The 22903-nt window shown below is 36.9% G+C and overlaps 1 long non-coding RNA gene across 1 annotated transcript; it reads right to left on the bottom strand.

Moving 5' to 3' along the window:
* Positions 1 to 1805: 1805 nt before the first annotated feature.
* Positions 1806 to 17036, bottom strand: LOC125805035 (uncharacterized). Its single transcript, XR_007441312.1, has 3 exons — positions 17001 to 17036; positions 16572 to 16838; positions 1806 to 1917 (listed from the first exon to the last, which is right to left on the bottom strand). It is a non-coding gene; the product is annotated as an uncharacterized LOC125805035 (long non-coding RNA).
* Between the last annotated feature and the right edge of the window lie 5867 nt (positions 17037 to 22903).

Here is a 22903-nt window from a genome sequence, read left to right as displayed (position 1 = left end):
AATATCTGAACTCACACACTGCATCATAGCGGAGACCGCGACCTTCAACAGCACAGCTGTAGCTGATCTCTCCTCTGAACACAGCTACAGAGCAGGAGGCAGATCTACACTCAGATACAGGCTGTCTGTTCCTGTACCAGGTGTAGGTGGAGTAGGACTGAGAGCACATCGAGCTACAGGTCAGTGTTACTGTCTGTCCTTCTGCAGGAGCAGCTGCAGCACCTTCCACTTTCACCTGCAGACTTTCAAACACACCTGAAACACAGAGACTCATAGAGTTTATCTGTGTGTAACAATAAACACACTAAACCAGGCCTTCCTGATATCAGTCCTGAATTACTGTATTTTTGTTCTTTTTTCACACACAGCTTCATTTGTTAGGACCTCCCTCCTTTCAGATGAAATATCTTAGACCACCTTTTCTGGGTTTACAGTTCAGTCTAAAGGGCCAGAAGCAGAGCGAATTTTTCCCAGAATGCCCAGTTTATCCAGCTAGTATAATGTTTCAACAGAAACAATGATATTATTACCAAACCATTTACATTTCCATCAAATTACACCAAAAAGAGATCTGGAGATTAACTTTGTTTACTTTGAGAAGAACTGAATAGCTATGTTTTATCCACAAATTTAACCTCTGAGCTGCTGCAATACAGTCAGTGCACACCAGTTAACATTAAAATAAGATAAAATACTGTATTAAACAGTATATGGTCACAAAAAAACACTAATGTTAGATGGCTGGGTAACAACTGATTAGATCACATTGGCCATTTTACACTCAGGCTTCAAACTAAGACACTCAGTATGAAACAACAACAATAAAAAACAACAATTTTACACTAAATCCAAAAAAAACAAGAAATAAATTCATACAGAGAGACGGTTAATGAGACCAACAGCATAATAACACCACATGATCAATTATAGTAATTAATAATGATGATTAATTAACCAGTTTCCTGACAGATGGACTACAACTCAGCTACTCCATGTGATGCAGAAAAGATGTTCCACCCAAAACTGTTAATCCCTTTATTAATTAATTCAAGGGTGGGGCTGTTCTGTCATTAAAATATATGGGGATGGGTGGATCTACACATCATACAACAGCCAGCCTGCAGAGGCTCTAGACCTGTGGTGATGAACATCTAATACAAAATATGAGAGTAACTGAATAAACTGAGTATAATCCAGTAGAATCTGCCAGTGAGATGATAACAGAGTGAGTGCAGTGTAAAGTGATGTCTTACAGACAGCAGCAGAGCGGATCTCCTCGTGTTCTTTCACAGCACAGGAGTAGCTGCCTGCATCCACAGTGCGGTCCCTCAGATACAGTACAGCTCTGTTCTGCTCAGATACAGGCTGTTCGTTCCTGTACCAGATGTAGGTGGGGTTAGTCAGAGTGCAGGTGGAGCTACAGGTCAGCTGCTTTCCTCCTTCCTGTGTGTCTGATACTTCAATCTTCAGACCTGCAGGTGATTTTAAACATGATTTAGTCTATTTTTTTTATCTGTAGAAATCTCTCATAGTTAAATAAACTTGTTTTATTTGATCCAGAACTACCTGTGACAGACAGACGGACTCCAGAGCTGACAATTAATTTAACATCCGGATCATCAGTGATGAATCTGAACTTATATATCTGAGAATCGCTCGCTCTCAGACCAGTGATTCTCACTGTGTGGTAGAGCTGGTTCTGGGTCTGGGTCTGGTAATACTGCACTCTCCTCTTATACTGATCATCATCTCGCAGATCTACAGGCTCAACTCCAGGCCAAATAAACCAGAATGATTTAGTCACTGTGAGTCCTCCAGGGTGTTTATAAGAGCAGGAGAGATCAACTGATGAACCTTCCAGAGCACACACACTATCAGGAGTGTAAGTCACTCCCCACTGCTTCTCACCCAGTTCACCTGGAACACAGAATTACAGTCAGTACAGTGCTGATCAGTCAGTACTGAAACAGTTCTGAACAGTAAAATCAGAAACAGTTAAATGAAGAATAATATTTACTAAACACATCAGTGGGAACAGCAGAACTGAAATACTGAGTGTGAGTAAAACACTGTAATATCTACCCTACCTGTGGGCAGATCTGCACTGATTGTGGGCGGAGCTTCTATTCTAAATCAGATAAATCAGTGACTGTGTTCTGCTTTTGGTTCTATAGTGTAGTTTTAGTGTTTAGCTTCATTCACTTCATTACATTTTATTATATTTAGTTAATCTCATGAATCACTGAGGAAAGCAGGGCGTCTTCTGTCTTGTTTTTCCTGTTGATTATCTAGACAGACAATTTAATCCATTTTAAATCTGAGGTTGTTTTGTTGTTTTGGTAAATGCTCAATCCTAAAGCAATATAGCATGTTCATCCTGACATAATGTTTTTTTTTTATTATTACATTTATACTGTGTCATAATATAAACAGTGTCTCTTATTTGATCTGGAAGAAGATGAAAGCACTAAATTTATTTCATAGATTGATCATAATAATGATGATAATAATAATATTAATAATAATAATAATAATAATAATAATAATAAGAAGAAGAAGAAGAAGAAGAAGAAGAAGAAGAAGAAGAAGAAGAGCTTAATTTGTAGAGAATGTTTAATATATTGAAATGCATGAAAGGTGAAAGATGGAAAATTGCTTCACAATGCAGCACATTAAAACATTAAGCCGTGTATTTAAAACAATAAAAAAGAATAGAAAAGGGGTAATAATGTATGTGAATATGTGTAATATGTGTAATATATATCTAAAAAAGGTAATAATAAAACGTTAAAAACAAGATTCCCTGCCCTGTTAGTTCTGGAGAAATCACTGCCTTGTTACATTTGTTGGAAATCAAGTACTGGTATCAAGTACTGAAAAGTCTGACAACCATCAAGACATGCCTGAAAATAATTTTTAAACAGTTTTTACACCAAAAATCTGAATCCTCTCCAGCTCACACTGTCTGTCAGAAACTAAATATTAATAGAATAATAATAATAGATGAACATCAATTAAAGCACTGATACTGGACTGAGTTTTCTGACTTAGTCCTGCTATTTATTACATATTTTCCTTCTTTTTTCCACATTTCAGGCAGCTGAACATTTTAAAAAGTAGTCACGAAAATGTTCAAATTAGAAATATAAAAATATTCAACATAAATAAATAAAAACAAATAACTTAAAAACTCAGTGTTCAGAAAATGAATCAGGATAGGGGTCAGTGTGAAGCTGCTGGTGTTTCCTGGGCTTTACACGGAAAAGCAATTTCTCATATCAGGCTTACTCTCTGAAATGAAATATGCAGTCACTGTTCTTACAGCACTGTTGTTAGCATGGCTTCACTGATGCTGTTGTGTTTGTGGCTGTGTTCCTCTTCTGCTGGTATTTAAAGGGTTCTGTAGGTTTCTCTATTAGAGAAAATCTTTATGCAACCTTTGTTTATTCATATTTATTTTAGTACTAATTAGGTTTAATAATTAATTCTGAATAACCAACAAAAGCTGCATAAAATCACAGACTTACTACTGCTAAAAAAGATTAAGATTTTAGAATGGATAACATTTTGAGTAAGTGAGATCTGAAATAACTTTAGTATAAATGTTCTCCTCAATTTAATCAGCTCTCAATTAAAACCTTCAGCAGATAAAAACGTGGGAGGAGACTAAGAGGCAGTATCACAGTCAGCTTCTGCTTACAGCTAGAAAACTAGACCTCCTCTGATAAATACAGACTGAGACACACTACTGAGTCAGAGGGAGGAGAGGGGGGGTGGGGTTACACCAAAAACACATGATTTATAAAGTGTTAGATTAAGAAGGGGAGTAGCTTCAGGGATTAAAGTTATTTCATAACTTCACTTAAAATAATGAACAAGAAAATTATCTGAATTATTATTATTATTATTTATTGTACAGGAATCGAAAGTATTAATATAAGGAAACTAATTATTCTACTGAACTCAAATCTTTGGTACTCAGTTTCTCAGAACTGCACAGAATACAGAATGAACCTCATCGTTCTAAAGTAGAACCTGATTTCCTGGTTTTAAACAGTCTGAATGATTCTCTTTAGTGACACTGAGAGACAGACTGACTCTGTACTTACAGTCTGAAGGAGGCTGGATGTAGTTATTGACAGTACAGGAGTATTTGTCCTGAATAGATGAACTGGTGGATTCGATCCAAACTGTGGCAGTAGCTGAACATCCCATGTTAGCTGAAGTCTGCCAGTAACCTCCAGCTCTGTACTGGTAGTCTGAGATCCAGCGATGTCTGAACCAGATGTAGTAACAATTTCCACTGCAGGTGGGACTACAGGCTAATTTTTTCACTCCGTGTCCTACAACCTGCTGATCCACCGTCCCCTGCTGAGCTACACACACACACACACACACACACACACACACACACACACACACACACACACACACACAAACACAATTATTATTATTTTTTTTCAGGAACCCTTGTTGTGGCACAAGGAGTGTGTGTGTGTTTGTGTATGTGTGTGTGTGTGTGTGTGTGTGTGTGTGTGTGTGTGTGTGTGTGTGTGTTTATTTACCTTCTTGTCCAGATGAAGCTGGTATCTGGTGGCCTGGTGGAGAGAGTGTTAAATCCACAGTGTTAAATACTGCTGCTTATATTTAATATATAACATTAACAGAATCATGAGCTGCACAAAGACATGTGAAGGTTGATGGAGATTTTTGATGAACACAGAAGAACTGAGCTCAGTTTATAGTGTTTCAGAGCTTTACAGTACTAACATCTCCCCCTTAAAACTATAGGACATAATTTATATAATTAATCTTTTAATCCTGAAAGTAATCAGTAGATTTAATGCTCTGATTAAATAATGACTTGGACTGGACAGCATACAGTACCTGCCTGTCTACCTCACTACCCCATAATTTCTGCAGTGCATTTCCAGAGCATGTTCATGAGGCAGATTTTTAAATGTCACAGCCCATTTCACACAAACACACACTATTTACTGTGTTAGGAGCTAGCCTTACAAGCTAACACAGCAGAGACCGTCTAAAAAAAACAAGATAATCTTGTTTTAACACCCTTGATTGGTGGACAAAACAAAAAATTAACAGCTCTCCCAATACTTTAGTTAATATAGTTCTGGATTCATTGAGTCTTTTAAAATCTATACTCAGAAACACTTATATATATAGTCTATAATCAATATAAAGTCCTCAAATAATGGTAATACCCTCCTAACATTCTTATTGCACCTTCTATCTTTAGCTAGAGAACAGTATGTGGGTGAAGAGTTAGTTATCTGATATTAAATGTGAGAGATTATTAATGTTTTTCATTCACTGTGAGGCTAAGCTTCACTCTCTACTGTCTGTGTGTGATGTGGTAAAGGCTTAGGGCCCAATTTTAGAGATATGTAGGTGAGCCATAAACCAATCAACATGTGTATTGATTTAGGGTGTGTCAGTGTGTCTTTGCTTTCGGGAAAAGTACACCTTGTGCGGCTCGAAGCTCGGAAAGGGCATGTACTTACTCTCTTAATTAATCATGGGTGTGTTTTGGGCGTAAAGTGAAATAAACCAATTAGTGTGTTACTTGACATTCGCTTTAAGAACCAGTTGAGGTCTGACTTTGGCATTTTGGTATTTTAATGTCGCAGATACCTGGACGTGTCCAGCTCTTCTCAGCAGAGGAAACCAATCAGATCATTTACGAGAACACCAATATTTATTTATTTTGTATAATGTTTATTTTTTATTTAAAAGATGAGTTTGTGCACTTCAGCATGTCCTTGTGTGTGTGATAAGTGGAAGTATACACACGTTGAGCAGATAGTAACTAACATCATAATGTGTCTTGCGCAGGGTGTAAGAATAAGTGCCCTTAATTTTCTATTGATTGATCAGTCTGAACCATGGTTCTTCTAGTAGAAACTCATATAAACATAAAACATGGTGGTGGTAGTGTTATTAATGTGGGGATGTTTTCCCATCTCAAAACCTGTACAACCTTCTTTTATTAAATAAATTCTGAATTCAAATCCTGAATCCTGTATTAAAGAAATATTAATTAGTCTGTCTGTTCATGAGCTGAACATAATCAGGTTCTGCAGAAAATCAAAGACTCAAAACAGAAAAGCAAACCCACATCTGAGCAGCTGAACAGAAACTATATGAATATTTAGGAGAGGCCTGGTTAAAGTTTCTGCAGAGAAAAGTGGAGTTTAATTTTCTCCACAATGATGTGAATGACTGAAATATGTTTTACACACAGGTGATTCACATATTGGTTAATATTACTCCATAAATAAAATGTGTTTATTATTTATCATGGATTAATTTAGCATTGTGCTTAAAGATCTACACACACTCACTGTAACAAATCTGCAACAATAAAGAAAATCAGTGAGATAAAAAAAACCTGACTCAGACTTAGTCTAAACACTTTCAGTTCACACACATGCATATTAAACACTTGAAACTAATTAATATGAAAAAGATCAGAAATGGTAATAAATATAAAAGTTTACCTGCCAGTAAAATGAGGATCACTGCTGCTGTGATATTTGCTGATCTTTGGGGAGACATGGCAGCATCACTCTTTAAACACAGCTGATATCAGAAGATCCAGAAGATCCTCAGTCCTACTGTCCTTCACTTCTGATCTGCTCTGGTCTAAATAGAGAGAAGAGTCAGAAGAAAAGATGAAGGCGTGTTCTGCAGTTTTAATTCTGTCCTCACATCTCCCCATTTAGCTCAGAGATACTTCCTGTCCTCTGCTGCTCTTTTTTTACTCCCCTTAAGACTGAAGGGACTTTTAAACATTATATTAAAATAGTCAGTAGATCAGTAAAGGGCTAATGATGTTCTGCTATCAGATTTGGGTTTTTATTTATCTGTGGGGAGAATTTGTATGAATAATAAAGCTGTAATCTCACCGTGCAGTGAATTCTACACTTAATACTCTAATATAGAAGAGATGCAGAGCTGTACATGTGAATGAGGCGTAATGAAACAGGAAACAGAAGATGAGAAACGAGCTCATTTCACACAGTCAACAAGTGCAGTGTTTGACCACATGACTTTAGACACTCTTTAGACAACTCTTATACTGGGGAGATCTTTATACAAGTTTATTACCAGTAGTTTTAATAATTTCTTTGACTGCTGCTGAAATATTAACATAATGATTAGTAGAGGTGTAAGAAAATATTAATAAATTGAAGTATTGTGACATTATAATTGAAGTATTGTATTCATTCCTAAAAAACACTGTATAGATTTTGAATTAATGATTTATTTAGTATTATTTAGTGTCAGACAGTGGATCATTTCATTTTGTGTTTAAACCGGTATGAAATAATGTTGGACTGATTTGACTGGATAAAAAGTGTGATTTTGATAAAAGTCCATTTTTATTCATATAATATTGTGTTTTTCATACCATAATAGTTTTGCTATTTTCTTTTAAATAGCAATATATTGCCTTTTTTTCAGTACAACAATATATTGAATCAGAATGTATTATTGTATCACTAGGTTGTTTCTAGTACACAGCTCTTGGTACAGATACAGATAATAATAACTATAATATTAATGTTACACTTACTGCTGGACAGGAGGCATGAAATAAACTATGTTTACTGATGTTTTTATCCAAAGTCTGATCTGTAGCTTTAAAAAAAATAATAAAACATTGTCACTTCCTTGTTTAATCTACCAATTAATCAGAAAATCATTTTTCAGTTTTTTATTTCTTCGTGAAAAGAGAAGAAAACTGAGTCACTATGTGTTCATACTGTGTTGAATCTACACAGATTAGATACGGTAGTTTATGTGACTGTCAGACTCTGAATATTTAATAATGATAAGTATAACATTTGCTGAATAAAAATACAGTTAGTGTGAACAGAATACAGGTGTTTCCGTTATTGTGTCCAGCAGTAGCTCTGAAACAGGGCAGGAGACAGCAGGTTCCAGTGGACTGAAGCAGAAATGAAAGGGAATCCTGACTGTTAGAACTTGCAGACCTTAAACTAGAGTAAATATCCAACACTATTAAAATATGATGTATAAAACAATCTAATTAAACAGCTGGATGGAAATCTGGACCCTGCTGACTTTAACATGGACTGACCTCATATTACTGACAGGTTGATCTACACAGGTGGAGTTTGGGAGGTAAACAGGTGGAGAACTGACTCCCTCTACTGGATTTATGGTGTTAAAACTGCATCTCTGTTCACTTCCTGCTCTCACTGCAGTCCTGTAGCATAGCAAAGAGTCTTAACTATCAATACGTAACTAAAAAACACAAAAATATTATATATTAATAAAAACAATAACAACAATAATAATGATACATACAACAGTATTGCTTTATTACTTTATTTTCAGTCCATGTTAGAAATAACAATAATGCATGAAAATTATGAAAAAAAGTAAATATATTTATGTACAACTTTGAAAAAAATAAGAGACCACTTCAGTTTGATAAAATAAAAATATTGTAATTTAGAGCATTTATTTGCAGAAAATGAAAAATGGCTGAAATAACAAAAAAAAAACTTTCAGTCCTCAAAAAATCAATTCAAGCAGTTCAGCTTGGTTTGCTGGCTTTTGATAATCCATCTTCCTCTTGGTCATAATTTAAATTTGTTAAAATCAAAGAAACTCATAATTTTAAGTGGTTTCTTTTTTTTCTCAGAGCTGTACATGTATGACAAATTAAAAATTAAAAAAATATATAAAAAAAACGCCCAATATAAAAGTAAGTACAATATTGACTAAATTAGTTAAGACAAACGAAATAAAAGCATCTTAAGATATTCCTTATTTCTTACTGCTTTAGATAAAATATAAAAGTTCTCATTTTCTGAAAGACTCATGAAACTAATTTATATTTCTATATTTATTATATATAAAGAAACACTATTATACAGCAACAACTTTGATTACAAAGTTGATAAAACATTATTTACAGATAATACAATTTTATACAATAGTGAGTTTATCCACTTTATTTTCTATGATTGGTGAGGGGGACTGAAAGAAGAGGAGAATTTCACTTAAACAGCAGAGATTCAAATACAAGACTAATAGACTAATAGATGAGAGTTTTGTGGAACTCCATATAACTTCTATCCACCACCAGACAGAGGAGCTTTGAGTGAATCTGACTGAATCTCTTTATGACTTTAGGACAGAATCTGATGAGTGATGATCTCTAAAAGCTGTCTAATCCCAGAAATGCTCCTCTGTTCCTCTATAAAGATCTGAATCTTCAGCAGTGAATAAAGAGGAACTGAACACGGCTGTTAGTTATTCTCCTCGTCTGGAGCTCCGCTCTGCACCGGGGGAGGACCAACAACCTGAACACAACACACACAGATCACAGAAACTGTTATATACTGAACACTCACACACACACACACACACACACACACACACTGCAGGCTTACCATCAGAGTGTCGTACTCAGAGGACGTCCTGGTTGCAGGGTTGAGAGTTGAGTATGTGTCGTTGGCAGAGTGTGTAGCGTGCTGAAGATAAAACAATATTAACATTATTCATAACTAAATATACTTCATTTGGTTGATGTTATATCAGTTATTTAGGATATCTGCAGGATAGAAACAGCTAATAGTAATAGTATAATGGTTTCTCTTTAACATTAAGAAAACACGTACAGTAATTTAACTAATTTAATATTTAATTATTACATGTTTTAAGATATTACAGATGTATTTCAGTGTATTTTCAGTTCAGGAATCAGTGTTTTATAGTTTTACAGTATTTTTGTGTTTATCAGGTTGGTGCTTCATCTCTTTGACTGGGAAAATACAAGTGATACCTGAGTGTTCCTGTTCTGCACTGTGTGAATGTAGTCTGATCCCAAAAGAAAGTTTCAGAGCTGGATTCTTTTTGTTAACATCTTTTTATTCATTTTAAATTTTCTTACAATTAGTAAGAGACCACTCCAGTTTCTGAATCAGTTTCTCTGATTTTGCTATTTATAGGTTTATGTTTGAGTAAAATGAACATCACTGTTTTATTCTATAAACTACAGACAACATTTCTAACAAATTCTTGATGAAAATATTGTTATTTAGAGCATTTATTTGCAGAAAATGAGAAATGTCTGAAATAACAAAATGTATGCAGATGAAAGATGCAGAGGTTTCAGACCTCAAATAATGCAAAAAAATAATAAAAACAAGTTCATATTCATAAAGTTTTAAGAGTTCAGAAATTAATATTTGGTGGAATAACCCTGGTTTTTAATCACAGTTTTCATGCATCTTGGCATCATGTTCTCCTCCACCAGTCTTACACACTGCTTTTGGATAACTTTATGCTGCTTTTCTCCTGATGCAAACATTCAAGCAGTTCAGTTTGGTGGTTTGATGGCTTGTGATCATCCATCTTCCTCTTTATTATATTCTAGAGGTTTTCAATTTGGTAAAATTAAATAAACTCATCATTTTTAAGTGGTCTTTAATTTTTTCCAGTGCTGTATATGACTATGTTTTGTATTTAAAGTAATCCTAGGGGAACGCTGGTGGCCGTCTGAGATGTTTTGCTAAGGGATCTGTAACGTAATGATGGTCCACTGTGGATTAAATTCAATGTCATCTAAATATACTATCAATAAGAACACACAAACACACACATACACTGCACTGACTTACTGTCAGAGTGTCGTACTCAGAGGACGAGGTGGTGGCGAGGTTTAGAGCTGTGTACGTGTCGTCTCCAGGCTTTGGAGTCTTTTAGAGAGAGATGAGGAAACACAGATTAAAGTCTATATTCAGTAAAACTCTATAGGAACATTTTCATAAACAGCTTCAGTAGAATCTTCTCTCAGTACCTGAACATCAGCACCTCTCTCTGCTCTCCTCTTCCTCCTGATCTCACATTAAACACAAAACACATCTTTAACTGTTTCCATTTGAGGCTGAAGTTTTATTTTGAGGTTAAAACTGTATTTAGACAGACAGTTCAGATATTCAGTGTAATAATAAAAGAATAATGTTACTCACTGAACGCACAGAACAGCAGTAAGAAGAGAGAGAGCCAGAGCAGGAACCAATCCAACAGCTGCCCAGGCTGCATACTGCTTCCACCAATCAGCTAAAAGAGATCAATTAAATATTCAGCACTCAACATTTAACTTGCTGCAGTTAAGCCCCACCTATTCAGCCTACAGCAGTTTAGCTCCACCTATGCAGAATTGTTAAGGTTTCAGATTTGGTATTTATATATGCAGTCCACTCCAAAAGTATTGAAACAGTGAGGTCAATCCCTTCATTTGTGTTGTAGACTGAAAATGTTTTATGAATATGAGAATATGAAAATTTTATATTTCCAGTTATTTACATCTGGATCTGAAACACACTTCAGAAAACAACACCTTCTGTCTGAACCCACCCATTTTTCATGTGAGCAAAAGTATTGGAACATGTGACTGTCAGGTGTGTTTTATTGCCCAGGTGTGTCCTGATACATTGATTATTCAAACAACAATTAGCGCTGAATATCAGATTCAGATTTGGGTTTTGCCTGTGCAGACTGAGCACTTACAGAAAAGCAGAGTGGTATGTGAATGAAAATAAGCAATTGTGATGTTAAGAGAAGGTGTAAAAATCAGAGCCATTGCAAAAATGTTGGCAATAGCCGGTTGGACATTCCATTTGTAATGTTCTGAAGAAGAAAGTCGTCACTGGTGTACTGCATTAAAGATGTTAAACAGGTAGACCAAGGAAAACAACCACAATTGATGACATAAACATTGTGTCTGCTGTAAAGAAAGACGCTAAATCAACTATAATGGCATCAGCAACAACCTACAGGCCAGAAGTCAGACTAATTTTAATAGAAAATTCATGCTACCCCAGAAGATGAAAACCACAATTAGCAAGAAGAATAGGAAGGCCAGGCTGAAATTTGCCAAGAAGTACAGAAACAAGCTTATTTACTGATTATGGACTGATGAGACAAAGATTAATCTTTACCAGTGTAATGGAAAGGCTTAAGTGTGAGAAAAAAAAGATCTGCTCAAGATCCCAAACATACCAGCTCATTTGTGAAACTCAGTGAACTCATTAATCTTCAATAATCTTTGCAGCAGGAAAATTAACTCACAAATCTAGAGAAACTTTTTTTTTCTGTCAGTTTAAAAGAATCAGCAACCAAACGGACTGGGAGATATTTTATCATGCAGCAAGATAATAAAAAAAGAATACAAAAGTTTAGTGATTTCAGTGATTCAAAGGATTGATGCAGTTATTGCAAGCAAAGTATTTTTAACTAAATATTAATTATTATTTATTATTATTTATTATTATTCACTTAAATCTATTTTACATTTATGTGTTACAACAGTTTTGCTCACAAAAAAGGATGTGTTCAGGCAAAAGGTGCTATCTTCTGAACTGTTTATCAGATCCATAAGTAAATACCTGGAAATTAAAGCCGAAATATTGATCATATTTAATGTCAAATCCAAATATTTTCAGTCTACAGCAGAAATTGGCCTCACTGTTCCAGTAGTTTTGGAGGGGAGTGTATATGTAAATGACACAAGTAGCAGAAGTAGAAAATATTTGTAATGAATAGCTGATAATAGTGCAAAAAGTGATTAATGAATCCATAACACTTCGGATGTAAACGATCAGTAGAAAACTCCAGCTGTTCCAGCAGCTACAGTTAAATTAGAGCCGTTTCTAAAAGGTTCAGAGCTGCTTCCTGTCTTCCTGAACCAGGTGTAGGAGCTGGCAGGGTTGGAGTCGCTGACGCACACCAGCGTGATCGAGCCGTTAAACCCGTTAAACTCAGATAGAGATGGAGGTCTGGGAGGATCTGAACAGCACAGAGACTGAGCTAATCACTGAACTTCTTACACTCAGAAGAAACAGGATCATACAGAACAAACTGCACTTACAGAACACGTCCAGACGGGCGGGTGCAGAGCTGTGCTGTCCGAGCTGGTTGAGAGCGGTGCAGTAGTACAGTCCGCTGTGCTGGGAGCTGATGTTGGTGATGCTGTAATTCTGGCCTGTTCCCAGTGATTCATTTACACTTTGTTTAAACCAGTTGAAGGTGAGAACAGGAGGATCTGCATCACTGCTGCAGGTCAGAGTCACTGAATCTCCCTCCTTTCTCTCTCCAGAGGGAAGAACAACTGCTCTGGTGTCTTTAGGAGAATCTGAATGAAGAACAGATATTAAAATACTCCTGATTTTCTACAAACTACTAAATGGACAAAAACATAAATACATCACTAACACGCTGAAAGAAGGTAGCTCTACTAGAATCTCAGTTTACATGGTCAGATAAACATGATAAAGCTGTTCTTACTCACATTAGCTATTTGTTTCAGTCCAGACGACTGACTAAGAGGTAAATTTGTGAATGGTAAAAGACAGTTTAGAAGAGAAAAATGAGATGAAAAGGGTAAGGCTGTTCTGTCTTTAAAATATATGGGGATGGGTGGAGCTACACATCATACAACAGCCAGCTAGACCTGTGGTGACATCACTTTTGAGAGACGATCCACTGTCTATTTTTTGTCTATTGTTTAGACAGTGTTTTACTGCTCAAATACTACAGTATCACATGTGGTCACTGAGGTGTTGCGACTTCTAATACAAAATATGAGAGTAACTGAATAAACTGAGTGTAATCCAGTAGAATCTGACAGTGAGATGATAACAGAGTGAGTGCAGTGTAAAGTGATGTCTTACAGACAGCAGCAGAGCGGATCTCCTTGTGTTCTTTCACAGCACAGGAGTAGCTGCCTGCATCCACAGTGCGGTCCCTCAGATACAGTACAGCTCTGTTCTGCTCAGATACAGGCTGTTCGTTCCTGTACCAGATGTAGGTGGGGTTAGTCAGAGTGCAGGTGGAGCTACAGTTCAGCTGCTTTCCTCCTCCCTGTGTGTCTGATACTTCAATCTTCAGACCTGCAGGTGATTTTAAACAGGATTTAGTCAAACTTTTATCTGTAGAAATCTCTCATAGTTAAATAAACTTGTTTTATATAATCCAGAACTACCTGTGACAGACAGACGGACTCCAGATCTGCCAATGTATTTACCATCAGGATCATCAGTGATGAATCTGAACTTATATGTCTGAGCATCGCTCACTCTCAGACCAGTGATTCTCATTCTACACTGAGTCTGGTTCTGGTAATACTGCACTCTCCCCTTATACTGATCATCCTCTCGCAGATCTACATGCTGCTCATTAATGAACCAGAATGATTCAGTCACTGTGAGTCCTCCAGGGTGTTTATAAGAGCAGGAGAGATCAACTGATGAACCTTCCAGAGCACACACACTATCAGGATTGTAAGTCACTCCCCACTGCGGGAGACCCAGTTCACCTGGAACACACAGAGTCACAGTCAGTACAGTGCTGATCAGTCAGTACTGAAACAGTTCTGAACAGTTAAATCAGAAACAGATAAATGAAGAATAATATTAACTAAACACATCAGTGGGAACAGCAGAACTGAAATACTGAGTGTGAGTAAAACACTGTAATATCTACCCTACCTGTGGGCAGGTCTGCACTGATTGTGGGCGGAGCTTCTATTCTAAAGCAGATAAATCAGTGACTGTGTTCTGCTTTTGGTTCTATAGTGTAGTTTTAGTGTTTAGCTTCATTTACTTAATTACATTTTATTATATTTAGTTAAACTCATGAATCACTGAGGAAAGCAGGGCGTCTTCTGTCTTGTTTTTCCTGTTGATTATCTAGACAGACAATTTAATCTGTTTTAAATCTGAGGTTGTTTTGTTTTTGTTGTTTTGGTAAATGCTCAATCCTGAAGCAATATAACATTTTCATACTAAAATAATGTTGTTTTTTATTATTATTAGCCGTGTCTCTCATTTGATCTGGAAGAAGATGAAAGCACTCTTAATTTATTTTAATAGCGTGATAATAATAATAATAATAATAATAATAAGAAGAAGAAGAAGAAGAAGAAGAAGAAGAAGAAGAAGAAGAAGAAGAAGAAGAAGAACAAGAACAAGAAGAAGAAGAAGAAGAAGAAGAAGAAGAAGAAGAAGAAGAAGAAGAAAAGCTTTATTTTCAGAGAATGTTTAATATATTGAAATGCTTGAAAGGCGAAAGATAGAAAACTGCTTCACAGTGCAGCACATTAAAACATTAAACTGTGTATTTAAAACAATACAAATAGAATAGAAAATTTACTAAAAAAGGGGTAATAATATTTGTAAAATAAAACGTTAAAAAACAAGATTTCCTGCCCTGTTAGTTCTGGAGAAATCACTGCCTTGTTACATTTGTTGGAAATCAAGTACTGGTATCAAGTACTGAAAAGTCTGACAACCATCAAGACATGCCTGAAAATAATTTTTAAACTGTTTTTACACCAAAAATCTGAATCCTCTCCAGCTCACACTGTCTGTCAGAAACTAAATATTAATAGAATAATAATAATAGATGAACATCAATTAAAGCACTGCTACTGGACTGAGTTTTCTGACTTAGTCCTGCTATTTATTACATATTTTCCTTCTTTTTTCCATATTTCAGGCAGCTGAGCATTTTAAAATGTAGTCACGAAAATGTTCAAATTAGAAATATAAAAATATTCAACATAAATAAATAAAAAGAAATAACTTAAAAACTCAGTGTTCAGAAAATGAATCAGGATAGGGGTCAGTGTGAAGCTGCTGGTGTTTCCCGGGCTTTACACGGAAAAGCAATTTCTCATATCAGGCTTACTCTCTGAAATGAAATATGCAGTCACTGTTCTTACAGCACTGTTGTTAGCATGGCTTCACTGATGCTGTTGTGTTTGTGGCTGTGTTCCTCTTCTGCTGGTATTTAAAGGGTTCTGTAGGTTTCTCTATTAGAGAAAATCTTTATGCAACATTTGTTTTTTTTCATATTTATTTTAGTACTAATTATGTTTAATAATTAATTCTGAATAACCAACAAAAGCTGCATAAAATCACAGACTTACTACTGCTAAGAAGGATTAAGATTTTAGAATGGATAACATTTTGAGTTAAGTGAGATCTGAAATAACTTTAGTATAAATGTTCTCCTCAATTTAATCAGCTCTCAATTAAAACCTTCAGCAGATAAAAACGTGGGAGGAGACTAAGAGGCAGTATCACAGTCAGCTTCTGCTTACAGCTAGAAAACTAGACCTCCTCTGATAAATACAGACTGAGACACACTACTGAGTCAGAGGGAGGAGAGGGGGGTGGGGTTACACCAAAAACACATGATTTATAAGGTGTTAGATTAAGAAGTGGAGTAGCTTCAGGGATTCAGTTATTTCATAACTTCACTTGCAATAATAAACAAGAAAATTATCTGAATTATTATTATTATTTATTGTACAGGAATCAAAGTATTAAGATAAGGAAACTAATTATTCTACTGAACTCAAATCTTTGGTACTCAGTTTCTCAGAACTGCACAGAATACAGAATGAACCTCATCGTTCTAAAGTAGAACCTGATTTCCTGGTTTTAAACAGTCTGAATGATTCTCTTTAGTGACACTGAGAGACAGACTGACTCTGTACTTACAGTATGAAGGAGGCCGGATGTAGTTATTGATATTACAGGAGTATCTATCCTGATCAGAGGAACTGGTGGATTCGATCCAAACTGTGGCAGTAGCTGAACATCCCATGTAAGTTGAAATCTGCCAGTAACCTCCATCTGTGTACCGGTAGTCTGAGATCCAGCGTAGTCTGAACCAGCTGTAGTAACAGTTTCCACTGCAGGTGGGACTATAGGTCAATTTTCTCACTCCGTGTCCTACAACCTGCTGATCCACCGTCCCCTGCTGAGCTACACACACACACACACACACACACAATTATTTTTATTTTTTTCAGGAACCCTTGTTGTGGCACAAAAAGTGTGTGTGTGTGTGTGTGTGTGTGTGTGTGTGTGTGTGTGTGTGTGTGTTTGTGTATGTGTGTGTATGTGTGTGTGTGTGTGTTTATTTACCTCTTTGCCCAGATGAAGCTGGTATCTGGTGGCCTGGTGGAGAGAGTGTTAAATCCACAGTGTTAAATACTGCTGCTTATATTTAATATATAACATTAACAGAATCATGAGCTGCACAAAGACATGTGAAGGTTGATGGAGATTTTTGATGAACACAGAAGAACTGAGCTCAGTTTATAGTGTTTCAGAGCTTTACAGTACTAACATCTCCCCCTTAAAACTATAGGATATAATTTATATAATTAATCTTTTAATCCTGAAAGTAATCAGTAGATTTAATGCTCTGATTACATAATGACTTGGACTGGACAGCATACAGTACCTGCCTGTCTACCTCACTACCCCATAATTTCTGCAGTGCATTTCCAGAGCATGTTCATGAGGCAGATTTTTAAATGTCACAGCCCATTTCACACAAACACACCCTATTTATTGTGTTAGGAGCTAGCCTTACAAGCTAACACAGCAGAGACCGTCTAAAAAAAACAAGATAATCTTGTTTTAACACCCTTGATTGGTGGACAAAACAAAAAATTAACAGCTCTCCCAATACTTTAGTTAATATAGTTCTGGATTCATTGAGTCTTTTAAAATCTATACTCAGAAACACTTATATATATATATATATAATCAATATAAAGTCCTCAAATAATGGTAATACCCTCCTAACATTCTTATTGCACCTTCTATCTTTAGCTAGAGAACAGTATGTGGGTGAAGAGTTAGTTATCTGATATTAGATGTGAGAGATTATTAATGTTTTTCATTCACTGTGAGGCTAAGCTTCACTCTCTACTGTCTGTGTGTGATGTGGTAAAGGCTTAGGGCCCAATTTTAGAGATATGTAGGTGAGCCATAAACCAATCAACATGTGTATTGATTTAGGGAGTGTCAGTGTGTCTTTGCTTTCGTATCGACAGGAAAAGTACACCTTGTGCGGCTCGAAGCTCGGAAAGGGCATGTACTTACTCTCTTAATTAATCATGGGTGTGTTTTGGGCGTAAAGTGAAATAAACCAATTAGTGTGTTACTTGACATTCACTTTAAGAGCCAGGTGAGCTCTGACTTTGGCATATGGATATTTTAATGTCGCAGATACCTGGACGTGTCCAGCTCTTCTCAGCAGAGGAAACCAATCAGATCATTTACAAGAACACCAATATTAATTTATTTTGTATAATGTTTATTTTTTATTTAAAAGATGGGTTTGTGCACTTCAGCATGTCCTTGTGTGTGTGATAAGTGGAAGTATACACACGTTGAGCAGATAGTAACTAACATCATAATGTGCCTTGCGCAGGGTGTAAGAATAAGTGCCCTTAATTTTCTATTGATTGATCAGTCTGAACCATGGTTCTTCTAGTAGAAACTCATATAAACATTAAACATGGTGGTGGTAGTGTTATTAATGTGGGGATGTTTTCCCATCTCAAAACCTGTACAACCTTCTTTTATTAAATAAATCCTGAATTCAAATCCTGAATCCTGTATTAAAGAATTATTAATTAGTCTGTCTGTTTATGAGCTGAACATAATCAGGTTCTGCAGAAAATCAAAGACTCAAAACAGAAAAGCAAACCCACATCTGAGCAGCTGAACAGAAACTATATGAATATTTAGGAGTGGCCTGGTTAAAGTTTCTGCAGAGAAAAGTGGAGTTTAATTTTCTCCACAATGATGTGAATGACTGAAATATGTTTTACACACAGGTGATTCACATATTGGTTAAGATTTATCCATAAATAAAATGTGTTTATTGTTTAAAATGGATTAATATAGCACTGTGCTTAAAGATCTACACACACTCACTGCAACAATAAAGAAAATCATTGAGACTCAGACTTAGTCTAAACACTTTCAGTTCACACACATGGATATTAAACTCTTGATACTAATTAAGATGAAAAAGATCAGAAATGGTAATAAATGTAAAAGTTTACCTGCCAGTAAAATGAGGATCACTGCTGCTGTGATATTTGCTGATCTTTGGGGAGACATGGCAGCATCACTCTTTAAACACAGCTGATATCAGAAGATCCAGAAGATCCTCAGTCCTACTGTCCTTCACTTCTGATCTGCTCTGGTCTAAATAGAGAGAAGAGTCAGAGGAAAAGATGACGGTGTGTTCTGCAGTTTCCATTCTGTCCTCACATCTCCCCTTTAGCTCAGAGCTACTTCCTGTCCTCTGCTGCTCTTTTTTTACGTCCCTTAAGACTGTAGGGACTTTCAAACATTATATTAAAATAGTCAGTAGATCAGTTAATGATCTACTATTAAAGGGTTAATGATGTTCTGCTATCAGATTTGGGTTTTTATTTATCTGTGTGGAGAATTTGTATGAATAATAAAGCTGTAATCTCACTGTGCAGTGAATTCTACACTTAATACTCTAATATAGAAGAGATGCAGAGCTGTACATGTGAATGAGGCGTAATGAAACAGGAAACAGAAGATGAGAAATGAGAAATGGGCTGATTTCACACCATCAACAAGTGCAGTGTTTGACCACATGACTTTAGACACACTTTAGACAACTCTTATACTGCGGAGCTCTTTATACAAGTTTATTACCAGTAGTTTTATTAATTTATTTGACTGCTGCTGAAATATTAACATAATGATTAGTAGGGTGTAAGAAAATATTAATATATTGAAGTATTGCAACTTTATAATTGAAGTATTGTATTCATTCCTAAAAAACACTGTATAGATTTTGAATTAATGATTTATTTAGTATTATTTAGTGTCAGACAGTGGATCATTTAATTTTGGGTTTGAATCGGTATGAAATAATGTTGGACTGATTTGACTGGATAAAAAATGTGATTTTGATAAAAGTTCATTTTTATTCATATAATATTGTGTTTCTCATACCATAATATTTTTCCTATTTCTTTTAAATCTCAATATATTGCCTTTTTTTCAGTATAACAATATATTGAATCAGAATGTATTATTGTATCACTAGGTTCTTTCTAGTACACAGCTCTAGGTACAGATACAGATAATAATAACTATAATATTAATGTTACACTTACTGCTGGACAGGAGGCATGAAATAAACTATGTTTACTGATGTTTTATCCAAAGTTGTTATATATCATACTCCTGCCAGTAGGTGTCACTACTAAGTTAAAAAGAGCTTCATGTACTAGAGTGGGCAGAGTGTGTGAGAGCAAGTAAAGGAGAAGAACCTAAACTCTACTGCTGAGTCCTTTGTGTTATTTTCTACATTTATTTCACCACTACACAACATATTGGCGACGAGGATGGCTTTACTTGGACTTCCACCACCACCTGCTTTTCTGGAGAGCCCTGGTGAGCCTGCTATGCCATTTAACTCCTGGGTTCGAATGTTTGATAACTACATTGTGGCACTCTGCTCAGACGACGTTCCAGAAACAAGAAAGAGAGCTTTACTTATCCACTGCCTTGGTACAGAGGGCCAACGCATATTCTACACTTTGGAAGTGGAGAATGATACTTACGCAGCTGCATTAAGTGCCCTGAAGTCATTCTTTGTGCCCAAAATCAATGTAGTTGCTGAACGCAATAAATTCCGTCAACGTGCTCAGAGACCGGGTGAGTCTGTTGTCCAATTTGTGGCTGCTTTGCGTGGACTGCTTGTGAACTGTGATTTTGGTGCTCTAGCAGATGACATGGTAAGAGATCAGCTTGTGGAGAAAACATGCAACCCTCGAATTCGAGAGCGCTTGCTCTTAGAGACTGATCTTACTTTGCAAAAGGCTGTAACAATTGCAGGACAAATGGAGTCGGCAGTTACTGAAGCTAAAGCAATGACATGCCCAGGTGATGTTACAGTAAAGGCTGTAAATGCTCGTGCACATTCAACTGTAAAGCCTCAGAAATTTTCTCAGTTTGCGAAGGCACCAAAGCAGCTATCCAGTTCTCATCGACCAGCCCAGGGTAAGATGTGCTATCGCTGTGGTTCATCTTCACACCTAGCAAACTGTTCAAAATGTCCAGCAAAGCAAGTGAAATGCAAAAAGTGTGCGAAAATAGGTCACTTTGCAAGGGTCTGTCGTAGTTCTGAAAATGCATGCAATATACAAGAAGTGACCATACCAGACCTTACAGTTCTGAGTATTGCAGACCCACTTACTGAAGAGCAAAGGAACAAACTTACCTGTAAGGTGACTCTGAGTGATGATGATGGACAGTCCATTCATGTAGACTTGCTTGTCGATACTGGTTCTGCTGTTTCAATTCTGCCTGAACACATTTACCACCAGTTCTTCGCTACTCTGCCACTCTCTACCCCAAAAGTTCGTCTGATGACATACTTGAAGAAGCAAATTCCGGTGCTGGGGTGCATTGCTCTAAATGTTGCATGTCATGCTCACTGTACACGACTGGACTTTTACATTGTGGAGAACGGAACACCATTGCTTGGCATGGACTTGTTCACTGCACTGCAACTTGAAATACGAAATGGCCTTGTAATGCCTCAGAATGCTGAGTGTCCTGCTGCTGTCAACCTTACTGATACTTGTGGTGTAGCTGTAGGATTTGTACACAAAGTCAAACTGCGCTCAGATGTGCCACCTGTGCAACAAAAGCTGCGCAGACTTCCATTTGCTGTGCGTGACTCTGTCTCACAAGAGTTAAAAAGGCTGGAAAGAGAAGGCATTATTGAGAAAGTAGACTCCTCTGAATGGGTCTCACCCCTGGTGGTCATCCAAAAGAAGTCGGGAGGGATCAGGTTGTGTGTTGACTTGAGAGAGCCAAACAAAGCTGTTGTGATTGATAGCCATCCATTACCCCACATTGAAGAAGTTTTTACAGATCTCAGGGGGTCAGCTGTGTTTTCGACTATTGATTTGCAAAATGCATATCACCAAGTGACTTTGCATGAGGACAGCAGAGACCTTACAGCGTTTATTACGCATGATGGATTGTTTCGTTTCACTCGGGTCCCATATGGACTGGCCTCAGCACCTAGTGCATTCCAGAGGATGATGTCTCAGATCTTGGATGGACTGGTCGGCGTCCAATGCTACCTTGATGACATCATAATTCATGCTGACACACCTGAAACACATGAGCGGAGACTTCGTGCTGTGCTACATCGCCTACAAGACCGTGGCCTTAAGCTCAACATGGAGAAATGCTCCTTCAGAAAAACAGAGCTTCCTTTTTTAGGCCATGTCATTTCGGCGGCTGGCCTTCATCCAGATCCTGAGCATGTTCTGGCCGTGACGCAAGCCCCGCCTCCACAAGACGCACACGCCCTACGCTCATTTCTTGGACTGACAGGATGGTATTCCAAGTTCATACCAAACTATGCTACTTTGGTGGAGCCCCTCCGTGCTGTGCTGCGTAAATCTACTGGATTTTGTTGGACAAATGAAGCACAGGCAAGTTTCTCCTGTGTAAAGCAGATCATTTCCACCAGCCCTGCTCTGGCACTGTTTGACCCCTCCTGCCAAACCACTGTCACCACAGATGCGTCAGATTATGGCATAGGTGCAGTGCTTACACAATGGCATGGTGACACTGAAATGACAGTTGCCTTTGCCTCGAGAACGCTAACTGAATGTGAGCGAAAATACTCTGCAACTGAGAAAGAGGCCTTGGCATGTGTATGGGCTACTGAGAAATGGCGCACATACCTTTGGGGACGTCATTTTACACTGCAAACAGACCACAGTCCTCTAACAACCTTGCTCTCTACAAAAGGTCTTGGTAGAGCAGGTATGCGAATTGCCAGATGGTCTGCACGCTTGCTATGCTTTAATTACAGCATTGCCTACAAACCTGGAAAAGAAAATGTAACTGCTGACTGCTTATCTCGTTTGCCATTACCCAACGTGAAGGGAGAACAAGAACAGGAGCCTGAAATGGTTGCACTAATTTTACCTGATTTTGCTGCTGTAACAGCT

The sequence above is a fragment of the Astyanax mexicanus genome, chromosome 11, assembly GCF_023375975.1.
Source record: "Astyanax mexicanus isolate ESR-SI-001 chromosome 11, AstMex3_surface, whole genome shotgun sequence".
In the NCBI taxonomy this organism is placed as follows: domain Eukaryota; kingdom Metazoa; phylum Chordata; class Actinopteri; order Characiformes; family Acestrorhamphidae; genus Astyanax; species Astyanax mexicanus.
The sequence above is the reverse complement of the archived record's forward strand: the minus strand, read 5'-3'. Positions and strand labels throughout refer to the sequence as shown.